This window comes from Pelodiscus sinensis, chromosome 1 (genome assembly GCF_049634645.1).
Source record: "Pelodiscus sinensis isolate JC-2024 chromosome 1, ASM4963464v1, whole genome shotgun sequence".
Classification (NCBI taxonomy): Eukaryota; Metazoa; Chordata; order Testudines; family Trionychidae; genus Pelodiscus; species Pelodiscus sinensis.
Window position 1 is genome coordinate 1,007,093 of NC_134711.1, and position 10,781 is coordinate 1,017,873.

Below are 10,781 nucleotides of genomic sequence, written 5' to 3' on the forward strand. Positions count from 1 at the left end.
CCCGGGCCCCTCGGCTAGCCCCGAAATGCGCCGCACCTTTCGGCATCACGAAACCGATAAGGAAACGCTGAATCCGGACGGAGCAATGCAAAGGGAATTCCGTACCACGACTGCTGGAGGGTGGCTGATCCTGGACCCCCCCACACTCAAGGCTGGGGGAGGGGGGCCGTTTGCAGCAGCCCTGCCTCAGTTTCCCACCGGGGTTCGGAAAGGCTCTCTCATGGCCAGTACCACCCTTCTGGGGGCAGGTTTGAGGGAAACAATTCACAGCACCCCGGGGCGTCCCCAGAGAGAGCCCGCCCCCTGCCCAAAAGTTTTACTCACGCTGGCCTCTTCTGCCAGGCCTGAGGCAACTCCTCCAGGCCAGTCTGTTCCTCATCCCGCAGCCGCCTCTGGGCCTTCCTCCCTGGAGCCCCCCTCACCCCCTGCCGAAGGACCCAAAACGCTGCCTCGGGCGGCTTCCCTCTGGCTCAGAGACTCCAGCAGGGAACCCCTCAGCTGCTGCCCCGGCCCCGGCCTGGCCTCTCAGCGGCCCCAGGCCTTGCCGGAGGCTCTGTCCACCCACCCAGGCCCGTCCTGTATTTCTCTGAGGGGCCTGGTGCAACCCCCTCCCCTCCCTTTTCCCCACCTGCGGCGAGTTCTCAGCATCCCAGGCCAAGGGGAGATGTGAGACTGGCCACGGGCAGGGCGCGAGGAGAAGGCCTGGGGGGAGGCAAGTGCCGGGCACATTTCCACAACGCTCCTTGGGGCAAATCCGCGCAGTTTCGTGGCTCACTAAATCCAGCTGCGCTCCCTGGGGGAAGCCCGGGGGCGAAGGGGAACGGCTGGAGGACAGAGGAGCAGCAATTGGGGCCTTGTGCCACTCTCGGGGCGAGGCCCTGGCCCGCCCGGCAGCCGAACAGCATGTAAATAATGGGACAAAACCGTAAAAGCGCCCGGACGCTGCCAGCCCCGCCGCAGACAGAGCGAGGTGCAGAGACGCCCCGCAGGCCAGGGTGGAACGTGGCAATTGGCAGCGACTGGGCCTGGCCGGTGTCCCGGTACGGCAGCCACGAGCAGGAAGATAAGGGGGAAACAGTGACGCCTGGCCAGCGTGATGGATGCTTCTTTGTACAGCCCAGCTGCAGGCGGAGCCGGCCACGACCGGCCAGGGGCGGTGTCCAGGGATCCTTTCCAGCGATCCAGCACGGCGCCGGCGCCCACCCCACCCAGAGCCTGGGAACATGTCACCCCAGCCCGGGCGCCTCTGCGCGGCGGCGTTTCCCGGCAGGCCTGGCGGCGGCGTGCAGGAGGGAAGCCACCCAGCCTCAGTGAAGGGAAACGCTGCAAGAAGGATTCACAATCATAAAACCGGGGGCAGCGCCCTCAGCACAGGCGGCACCCTAGTGCAATGGTCCCCAATGTGGTGCCCGCGCGCCATTTATGTGCGCCCGCGGAGCAATCTGGGCTGGCCCCGCCCCCGGGCGTGTGGCAGGGGCCAGCCCCAGACGCATGGGCAGCCCCTGCTCCTGCCCCAGCGTCGCGGCACATGCTGGTGCCGGTCCTGGCCCCACGTGCCAGTGCCGGCCCCGGGCATGCGACGCATGTTTGGCCCTGTTCCCAGGCACATGGCCCGTGAGTGGCCCCGCCCCCAGGCGCCCGGCAGCCCCAAAACGTTGGGGACCACGGCCCTAATGTCTCAAAAGAAAAAAGCGTCTTTGCGTTTTAAATGAAGAGCAGGATTCGCTCTTTTACGTAAAGTGTAATTGTTAATTTTAAAAAATGAAGTTTAGTGAAGTTTTAGTTTCTTTAGTTTGTTTGATGAATACAAATCGCGTCCTTTATGGCTGCGTATTCAATAAATGTTCGCCTTTAAAAAAAATAAAAACTAAAATTCCCTGGGTGCACACCCGAATGAAATGTGCTGCGCACACCTATGACCCCCCCAGCCCGTGTGCGGGGCAGGGCCTGCCGCCGCCTGCTCCCCAGTTCTACCCCAAACGTGCCTTCTCTGTGCCCTTCTGCTCCCTCCCCACACCCCACTCACAGGGGCTGGCCTGGGTCGGGGGGGGGGGGGGGCGCAGGGTTCAGAGGAGCCTCTGTGTGCATTCCCCTCCCTGCCTGGGAAGCAGGCACCTGGAAGTAGGGACGTCAGCGTGGAGTCGACTGTCTGATTAACCAATGAGCCTGGACGTATCCGTTAATCCTGTCAACTCCGCGCCTCCCCCGCCCCCGCTTGCTGCCTCTGTAGCCGAGGCAGCGGAGGGGTGGGGGGGGAGGAGCCAGTGAGGAACTGGCTTTAAGCAGGCTCCCCAAGAGCACTGATCCACCTGCCCCGCCTCCCCCCCGGTGCTGCTGCCTTGGCTAGAGAGGCAGCAGCGCAGCGGATGAAGGGGGCAGGTGGGTGCGACACAACTGGGGAGCCAACTTTCAAGCCGGCTCCCTGTGCGAAGGCCTGCCACAGAGTCCAGTGGAGCTGGTGGCAGGGCGGCTGGCAAGCTGGTGGGGCAGCGGTGGGGCCAGAGCCCTGGCAGCAGACTGTGGGGCCGGCGGAGCCAGGAGTCCCAGCCATGGGGCCGGCGCTGCCCTGGTAGAGCTGGCAGGGTCGGGAACCCCAGCAGCTGAGCAGCAGTCTGCAGAGGGGCGAGGTCCCAGTGGCGGGGCTGTGGGCTGCCATGACGGGCGTGGGGAGCCCGCCGGGAGGCCAGGCCAGGAGTGGATCCAGGCTGGGGGACCAGTGATGGGGGGCAGAAATGACCTCCCCGGGGCTGGGTCTGTCTGGTCCAGCCCCTCCCTGCTGGCCCTAACATGGAGTGGGGGTGAGGGGCAGCTCCGTGCTGGGGCCTTTGAATTCTCTCCAGGATTACATAAGAACTAAGGGTCACCCAATGAAATGAATAGGCAGCAGGGTTAAAACAAACCAAAGGAAGTTTTTCTTCATGCAGCATTGCAGGCAACCTGTGGAACTCCTCGCCGGAGGATGCTGTGAAGGCCCAGGCTATAACAGGGTCCAAAAAAGAACTAGATAAGTTCATGGGGGGGAGGTCCATCAATACTTATTAGTAACCAAACTGGGCAGGGATGGGGTCCCGAGCCTCTGTTTGTCTGCAGGTGGGTGACAGGGGAGGGGTCACGGGATGATTCCCAGTTCCGTTCACTCCCTCTGGGGCACCTGGCATTGGCCACTGTGGGCAGCCAGGACACGGGGCTGGATGGACCTTTGGTCTGACCCAGCCTGGCCGCTCCTACGTTCTTATGTAATTCCTTGAAGTGAGGACTGCAGAGCTTTTAAACCGAGCAGGAAAACGTCCGGAGCTCGCTCTTCAGCATCTCCTCCTCCCCGAATTCAGCTGCTCAGCGAGCGTCAATCTGGCCGTGCTGAACCTCCCACGGCCGCCTTTGTGCAGAGAGCACGAAAGGACCGTTCGGTCCCTGGGGCCCGGTTCCTTTCTGGGGGGAAGGCCTGACCCCGGGGCCCGGCGTTATCTGCGCAGCATTTGTGGCTTCGAAAGCTGCGCTACCTGGGTCAGGCGGTTTGCAGATGCAACCGCATTTCGCAACTCACAGTCCTGTCCCCCGCTCGGTGCCTGTCTCCACCAGTGCCAGGCAGGGCACTCGGCCAGGGCCATGCCCGGCAGAGGGAGGTTCCCAATCACGGTGTGTGGGGCCCAGCTGCCTTTGGGGTGTTTCTCAGAGCCAGGGCAGGAATCCTGTGAGCGTTTCCCCTCCCTCCCCCGCGCTGGCAGAATCCAGCCTGGCCTGGGGAACTCCCCTCCCCAAGGAAACTCAGGCATTCCCTGGGGGAGGGACAGGAATGGAGCCTGGCATTAAAAGGCACCAGAAATAAACCTCCTGGAAAGACGTCGATGGCCCAGCACCCGCTGTGGTGCACCAGGAACACTCTAGCCCTGGGGTGGGCAAGAATTTTTGATGGGGGGGGTGGGTGCCGGCACATCGGGTACCCCCCCGATCCTGCACCCCAACTGCAGCAAGAACAGACTCCTCCGGCCAGAGAACAGGGGGGTTATTGCTCCTCCGGGATCCAGCCCAGCACAGACGTGATGGGGCTACGGGAGTCAGGGCCAGGATGCCCTTGGATTAATGAAACAGGCAGTTCCCATTGGCCAATTTCTGGCCAGAAGCCAGCCAATGGGATTGTGCTGGGGTGGGAGCAGCTCCTAAAGCTTCCCCCCTCCCCTTGGGGCTCAGTTTTTAAAGGGAAACTGCCCCACAGACGTGTTGCTGAGGGGTGTGCAGGTGGGGCGAGAAAAGCGGGGAGGCCTGCCTGGGGCGCCCCGCAGCGTCTGTGGGCCAGATTCCGTGGCTTGTCTGGTTGGATCCAGCCCACGGGCCGTATCTTGCCCAGGCCTGCCCTAGCGCAGGGGCTGGATGGATGCAGCCTTCGGGAAAAATAACCCCAACTATACGTACAGTATGATGGGGGCTAATTTGGCTACGACAAATCAGGAAAGATCTTGGAGTTATCGTGGACAGTTCTCTGAAAACTTCCACGCAGTGTGCAGTGGCGGTCAAAAAGGCAAATAGGATGCTAGGAATTATTAGGAAAGGGATAGAAAATAAGACCCAGAATATCTTACTGCCCCTGTATAAAACTATGGTACGCCCACATCTGGAATACTGTGTACAGATGTGGTCTCCTCACCTCAAAAAAGATATTTTGGCCTTGGAAAGGGTTCAGAAAAGGGCAACTAAAATGTTTAGGGGTTTGGAACGGGTCCCATATGAGGAGAGGTTAAAGCGACTGGGACTTTTCAGTTTAGAAAAGAGGAGACTGAGGGGGGATATGATAGAGGTCTATAAAAGCATGAGTGGTGTGGAGAGGGCTGATAAAGAAAAGTTCTTTATTAGTTCCCATAATAGAAGAACTAGAGGACACCAAATGAAATTAATGGGTAGCAGGTTTAAAACTAATAAAAGAAAGTTCTTCTTCACACAGCGCGTAGTCAACCTGTGGAACTCCTTGCCAGAGGAGGCGGTGAAGGCTAGGACTAGAACAGAGTTTAAAGAGAAGCTAGATAATTTCATGGAGGTTAGGTCCATAAAAGGCTATTAGCCAGGGGATAAAATGGTGTCCTTGGCCTCTGTCTGTCAGAGGCTGGAGAGGGATGGCAGGAGACAAATCGCTTGATCATTGTCTTCGGTCCACCCTCTCTGGGGCACCTAGTGCTGGCCACTGTGGGCAGACAGGATACTGGGCTAGATGGACCTTTGGTCTGACCCAGTACGGCCGTTCTTATGTTCTTCGGTTTGCCTGGATCCAGCCCCGAACAGGGCTGGCCCGAGCCATTTTGGCCCCCCAGGCCTGGGCGCACAGCGCCACCCCCGGGCGCACGCGCTGCCCAGCCCGGCCCGGTTACCACTGCTGGCGCGTGCGCCAGGCCGTGCGGGGAAGGGCGCTGCTGGCCGGTGCCGCGGGGATCGGGGGGTGCGGTGCTGCGGGAGCTGGGCCCGCGGCGCCTGATGGCAGCTATAAGGGACGCCGCACACCCCTTCCAGCTGCCATCAGGCGCCCCCCATCGGTTGGTGTCCTGGGCAGCTGTCCGGCTCGCCCACCACTTAGTCCGGTCCTGGCCCCTAAGGCTCGGGGCTCTCCCCCTCCAGCTTTGGGGAGCCCATGCTGGCTCCCCCCTCCACTGGCTGTAACAATCTGGCCTTTCTGTAGCCATGGTGGAAGGCCTGTGCTAGGCCTGACCCAAAGCCGCCTGCTGCAGCCGGACTGAAGAGCAGCCGCCGTTCCTGTAAGGCCTGGAGCCACATCCTCACATTCCAGATAAATTGTATTCCAGAGTGTCACCAGGCTGGGAGGAGGGGACTTTGCCCTGACGGCCCCCCACTGCCACCAGATACAGAAACAGATCTCAAGATGGGTACAGAAAACTGAAGTCGCCCCATTCTGTCTGGCCAGAAACTGCTTCTCCATAGAGGATGTCGTGGAATCCTCATTCTACGAGCAGTGTCACGACACGGGCCTATTGTTTGACGGGGTGATCTCTGGCTGGTTTGTGACTGTTCCTGTCTGCTGGATAATTAATGTTGCTGGGAGTAAATCAATGAAGGTGGTGGGGTAGGATTGGTTAGGTCATTGTGTTATGATTGGTTAGTAGAAATATACTAAACTAATTGGTTACGGTCTAGCTAAGCAAGACTCAGGTTTCATTATATAAACTGGGGTCCAAGGAGGAGAGCAGGAAGAAGATGGGACGTAACAGAAGCAGAAGGAAGGAAGCAAAAGTTTGGAAGAAACCAAAGGGAGACAAGGAACCCCAAGAAGAACTCACCTCCAAGACCCAGCCTAAGATAAGAGCGGCCAGGACCCTCCTGCACAGCTGTGACGGGCAGCAGCTAAGATCCAGAGAGACTGATTTTGCCTGGCCCACAGGGGCAGTCTGCCTGCCTGGATCAGGATTGGTGAGCATGACCCTGTGTGCTCAGCATGTGCATTCTTGCTTGTTTATTTATTGTCAATCAATAGAGGAGAAGGATACTTCTGGGTGAGGCTCTTTCAGTGGCTAAAGATCCTGCAAAACCTGCAGGAAGCTGCGCCCTGAGCCCTAGGAACTGGGTACGGGTGGGTGTGTAAATTCACAGGGTTGCGCCCTGAGCCCTAGGAACTGGGTACGGGTGAGTGTGTAAATTCACAGGGGTGCACCGTGAGCCCTAGGAACTGGGTACAGGTGGGTGTCCCTACAGTGTGGAAGGGAGAGAGACATTTGTGCGGGTAACACCGCCCCCCACTACATGGCTGGAGCACACAACATCTCCTAGCCTGCCCCCCCAGGCTCTGCTATGGGAGGGGAATGAATCATAGAACACTAGGACTGGAAGGGACCTCGAGAGTCATCAAGTCCAGTCCCCTGCCCCCATGGCAGGACCAAATACTGTCTAGACCATCCCTGATAGACATTTCTCTAACCTGCTCTTAAATATCTCCAGAGATGGGGATTCCACAACCTCCCTGGGCAATTTATTCCAGTGTTTGACCACCCTGGCAGGTAGGAACTTTTTCCTAATGTCCAACCTAAACCTCCCTTGCTGCAGTTTAAGTCCATTGCTACTTGTTCTGTCCTCAGAAGCCAAGATGAACAAGTTTTCTCCCTCCTCCTTATGACACCCTTTTAGATACCTGGAAACGGCTCTCATGTCCCCCCTCAATCTTCTCTTTTCTAAACTAAACAAACCCAATTCCTTCAGCCTTCCCTCATAGGTCATGTTCTCTAGACCTTTCATCATTCTCGTTGCTCTTCTCTGGACCCGCTCCAGTTTCTCCACATCTTTCTTGAAATGCGGTGCCCAGAACTGGACACAATACTCCAATTGAGGCCTAACCAGCGCAGAGCAGAGCGGAAGAATGACTTCTCGTGTCTTGCTCACAACACACCTGTTAATGCATCCCAGAATCACGTTTGCTTTCTTTGCAACAGCATCACACTGCTGACTCGCATTCAGCTTGTGGTCCACTATAACCCCTAGATCCCTTTCTGCTGTAGTCCTTCCCAGACCGTCGCTTCCCATTCTGTATGTGAAACTGATTGTTCCTCCCTAAGTGGAGCACTTTGCATTTGTCTTTATTAAACCTCATCCTGTTTACCTCTGACCATTTCTCCAGTTTGTCCAGCGCAACACCCTGAGCGGAGGACCGAGCTGGGGGCGACTAACACCCCAACAAGGAAATATTGGGGGACCCCTCCCCATGGAAACTCACAGCCACGTGGGGGGAGGCAGAGGCGAGAGTGGGACCCGGCAGGGCTGCAGTAGAGATAGCATCATCTGGGATCAGGCCTTGGAATGGGCAGGAACTACTGGGACCCCCCCACCCTTGCCAGCCTGGGGCCACCTCCCCCCCCACATCCCTCCAGCCCCCCATTCAACCTTCCTCCTGCTTCTCCAGCCTCATCCGCTCATTTGAGCCATGCCAGGCCCGCCGGGGCCCCGCCACCAGGGCACTGCTTGAGGAAGAGCGCAGCCTTCTCCGGTCCTGTAGCTTTGTGCTTAGGCACCGTGTGACTGGTCTCCCCGGAGAGAGCTGGAGAAGGGGTCGTTTCCCGCCGACGCCAGCCAGCCGCACCCGGCGCCGAGTCTAGCTCGGAGAGAGAACCAGTGAAACAAGAGGGCACGGAAGCAGCCACGCCACGAGCCAGGCCAGGCTGGCGCTCGGGCAGAGCAGCGTGACCTGCTAGCCCATGCAGAACGCAGCCGAGAGCTCCCAACTGCGGTGCCACGTTCCGGCCAGCACAACTGGGCTCTTCTTAGAGGCCAGGCCGGCTCCGTAGAGCCGCGTGTCAGATCTCAATTAGCCTCGGGGGAATTAGCTAAGCCCTTAATCCAGACCGGAGTGGCTGGTTTTGTGGAAAGGCTGCTCATTAGCAGGAAAACAAAACACATGCCCCTTTTCATTCCCGTTTCAGCCCCTGCTAACTCCCTGCCCTCAGCCATACATGGAGAACTCCGGCTAATCCAATCTGCAGGCAGGATTACGATGGCCTGCTCCTTGCTGCCCTGGCTGGAGTGCCTGGCTGGAATGACAGGAGGGCAATAAACAGGCCGAGACAGAGGCTGCACAAAAGTATTTGCAAACATTTGCCTGAAGTAAGACAGCCCATTCGCTGGCTGCCTGCTTTGATTCCCCTCGAAAGGGCGCTGTGGGTTTGGGAGCCGCCCAACGGAGGAGCAAACCCGACAGCCCGAGGCCTGGCTGGCCGACCCCAGCGCGTGCGGTGTGCTACCTATTTCGCAAGAGCAAATCGTGTGATTAAATTCTTTCCCCCAACCGCGCACTGGCGTAGGCTGAGCCCATCTGGGAAAATCAAAGTCTGCTCCGTAGATTATCCACGAGCAAAGGGCTACAATCATCTACGAACCTGTTCCCCATGAATAGCCCAGACACAGCTGATGTTTGCCTTTCTCGCTGGTTCCCACTTGCACCTCCATGTAAGTGCATTGTAAATATTAACACAAAGCCATTCCTTATGGCAACAATTCAACACCAGCGGAACCGTTCCAGCCAGAGTCTAAGGCAGCAAACACCCTTAACTGCTGACGGCTCCGTTTCTAAGAACGACACCACAACTAGCCCCCCGCATACAAGAACACAAGAGCAGCCAGACCGGGTCAGACCAAAGGTCCATCTAGCCCAGTGTCCTGTATCCCAACAGTGGCCAGCGCCAGGTGCCCCAGAGGGAGGGAACAAAACACGGAATCATCATGTGATCCCCCCATTGCCCATTCCCTGCTTCTGACAGAGGCTAGGGACCCCATTCCTACTCATCCTGGCTACTAAGTATTGATGGACCTAACCTCCATGAATCTATCTAGTTCTTTTTTGAAACTTGTTATAGCCTTGGCCTTCACCACATCCTCTGGCGAGGAGTTCCACAGGTTGACTATGCACTGTGTGAAGAAAAACTTCCTTTTGTTTGTTTCAAACCTGCTGCCTATTCATTTCATTTGGTGACCCCTAGTACTTATGTTATGGGAACAGGTAAATAGCTTTTCCTTATTCACTGTCTCCACACCAGTCATGATTTTATAGCCCGCTAGCCTATCCTCCCTTAGTCTCCTCTTTTCTAAGTCCCCATCTTGTTAATCTCTCTTCACATGGCTCCCGTTCCAAACCCCGAATCATTTTTTGCCCTTTTCTGCACCTTTTCCTTTCTCCAAGATCTAACTGCCTATACGATCACTTAAGAACATGTAACCGAATCCGCAACAGCGCCCTTTGGTGGTTCCCAATAACACGACAGAAGGTCTCTTTTCTCTTTCCTTTGGCCTGCCAAGGAATTTTCCAGCACCCATGACTCCACAGCGAAAGCCTGTGTCCTCCTCTCAGCATGGTGCGTGCCATCTTCAGTCAACTCTAGTGAGTCCCAAACAAACTCCTCTGAGTCAATCTGTGGAACTCCTTGCCTGAGGAGGCTGTGAAGGCTAGGACTATAGCAGGGTTTAAAAGAGAACTAGATAAATTTATGGAGGGTAGGTCCATCAATGGCTATTAGCCAGGATGGGTAGGAATGGTGTTCCTAGCGACTGTTTGTCAGAGGGTGGAGATGGATCCCAGGCCAGCCCAGTGGGTTGGAGACCGCGTGCTGCATTGATTGGCCCTGGGAGCCTTGCGAATGGACACGCCTTTCCCAAAGGGCCTGTCAGAGCTAGGGTTGCCAGGTGTCCGGTATTCACCCGCACAGTCTGGTATTTTCGCCTCCCATCCAGTAAAAACATTCAGAAAATACCGGACACCTGAGATGTCCAGTATTTTCTGATTTTTTATCCCGGCCAGGAGGCAAAAATGCCAGGCACCTGGCAACCCTACAAACACTCAGCGCCCAGCCTCCCCACCCCCAAGCCCCACCTCTGGCCCCCAACACCCCCAGCCCTCCGACCCCATGCTTACCTGGTTCCGCAAGCTTGCTGGCACAAAATGGCTGCTGGCAAAAAGACCAAGGGGGAGCAATGCTTCCCCTGGGTCTTAGTGCTCAACCTCTCCCCTGTTCCTATCCCTACACTGACTCTTAAAGGGCACATGCTGTTATACTGTTTTAATATTTACTTTTTTTTTTTTTGCTTAAGTCTTGGAGTCTCTCGGTGTTTTTGGTTTTTTTGGGGGGAGGGTTTTCAGTATTTTTGGTTCAACCATCTGGCAACCCTAGTCAGAGCTGGCGGCCCAGCAATGGGGGGAGGGCTGGGGGGCAGCCCCAGGATTGGCTTTGGAGACCAGTGCCTCCAGATGGGCCTGAGCAGCTGGAGAAGCTAATAGCATCCCCCTTCCTCGCCACGCAGACCCCACA